The 2,247-nt window shown below is 40.6% G+C and overlaps 1 pseudogene; it reads left to right on the top strand.

Moving 5' to 3' along the window:
* LOC111458152 lies at window positions 1–1,978 on the top strand (annotated as a pseudogene).
* The last annotated feature ends 269 nt before the right edge of the window (window positions 1,979–2,247 follow it).

Raw genomic sequence — 2,247 nt, 5'->3', positions numbered from 1 at the left:
TGTAAAACAACAATTATTGCAGTCTCTGTCACCCAAAATAGCTCAATCACCCTACACACAAATATTACTCATTCCACATTCTATTCTTTATATCTCAGAGTAGAGCTTTGGAAATGCTTAACGTTGATAGAATGATGCCTAGTAATGATTTTTTCATCTGGGTTCCTCTGCTTTTCCTCTGTTCTTCTCTATTGCTTCTTAAAACCATAAGAAAACGGGCAAAACCCAACAACAAGCTTCTTCCTCCCACCCCTCCAAAGCTTCCTTTGTTGGGCCATCTGCACCTCATTGGCTCCCTCCCTCATCGCTCTCTCTCTCAGCTTTCAAAAAATTATGGCCCCGTCATGCTCCTCCAACTCGGCTCTGTCCCAACCATCGTTATCTCCTCTGCCGCCGCTGCAAAAGAGTTGTTTAAGTTCCATGATCTTGCTTCTTGCAGCCGCCCTCGCTTAACGGGTAGTGGAAGACTTTCATACAACTTCTTGGATCTAAATCTATCACCGTACGGTGGACGGTGGAGGGAACTACGGAAGATTTGAACGCTTCAGCTCTTCACTGCTCGGCGGGTTCAATCTTTTTGGGAAATTAGAGAAGAGGAAGTGGGGCGCCTTGTAAACTCCATCTCTCAATCCTCTTCTTCTTTAGCTTCAATCAATCTGAGTGAGAAATCATATTCTCTCACTGCAAATATAACAACAAGAGTTGCTTTTGGGAGCATCTTCAGCCGGGGAAAATTAGATGATGAACACTTTCAACATGTTATCCGGAGAGCAGTTGCAGCAATTGGAAGCTTCTCCATGACCGATTTCATTCCTACTTTCGGTTGGATTATTGATCGGTTGAATGGTGTTCATGGGAGGCTGTAGAAGAGCTTTGCTGAAATGGATGCCTTTTTTCAACATATAGTCGACGATCGTATATACTTCAAGAAGACTTCTAAGAATGGAGAAAACGTTGTTGATGTTTTGTTGAGAATGGAAAGGGAAAGCTCTGAATCTGATGCACTAAAAGTAACCCAAGATTGCATAAAGCACTTATCATGGTAACCTAAACTCTTTTGAAAAGTAGCAAACTGTTAGGCCCATAATTTCTTATGATTCGTTTGATATAACCATATGTGTGCGCTTCTAGGATATTTTTTTCTAGCTGGAGCAGACACAGGGGCAACCACCATTGTTTGGACGATGACAGAGCTAATTAGGAACCCAAGAGTGATGAAGAAATTCCAAGAGGAGATTAGAGGTTGCATAGATTCAGTGAAAGAGATCAACTTGAAAAATCTTGAGTATCTAAAAATGGTAGTGAAAGAGGTATTGAGATTGCATCCACCAATCCCACTTCTACTTTCAAGGGAAACCATCTCCCCTTTTAAGCTCAACGGTTACGATATGGACCCCAAGGCTCATCTCCACGTTAATGTGTGGGCCATTGGATGAGACCCACAATCTTGGACTGACCCAGAAGAGTTCTTTCCCGAGAGGTTTATAGGAAGCAATATCGATTATAAGGGACAAAACTTCGAGTTAATACCTTTTGGAAGCGGGAGAAGAATTTGCCTTGGGATGAATATGGCAACCCTTACGGTGGAGTTGGCACTGGCGAACCTGTTGTTGTACTTTGATTGAAAACTGCCCGATGGAATGAAAGAAGATGTTGATATGGAAGGGGCCGATGATCATGCGGCTGCCAAAAAATCACCCCTTAGGCTTATTCCAGTCCCTTACTTTTAGCTAATTTTAAGTTTGGAGTTTATGGTTATCCAATGGAATTAAAGTACTCAAATCGTTGGGATATGGAGCTTGATATCTATCTATTGTAAAAGATCAGGTAGAAATATATATGTAGATATTTCGAACGGAAACCATATATATATCTCATTAGGCAGTGCTTTCAAAATGTAGTTTCTTCATCATTTGTATCCTCTATTGTACATACATGAAGTCATCAATAAAATCTTTAGTCAATATTACTCTTTAAATTTTCTCTCTCTTGTTCTTTGTATTCATTTTGACCGAGTGTGTTCTTTGTTGAGTGATCCTAACAACTTGTATCAGAGCGAGCCAAGATTCACCATGATCTGTAAAGGTGGAAATTTCAAAAATTGGAATTGAAAAGTTTGATGGATCCGATTTCAGTTTCTGGAAGATGCAAATTGAAGATTATTTGTACCAGAAAGTTCTTCACGAAGCCTTGTTAAGCCGGATACTATGACCACAAAGCAGTGGAAGCTCAAGGATCGTCAGATCT

This window comes from Cucurbita moschata, unplaced genomic scaffold, assembly GCF_002738365.1.
Source record: "Cucurbita moschata cultivar Rifu unplaced genomic scaffold, Cmos_1.0 Cmo_Scf00021, whole genome shotgun sequence".
Classification (NCBI taxonomy): domain Eukaryota; kingdom Viridiplantae; phylum Streptophyta; class Magnoliopsida; order Cucurbitales; family Cucurbitaceae; genus Cucurbita; species Cucurbita moschata.
This window is presented reverse-complemented; position numbering and strand designations above follow the sequence as displayed.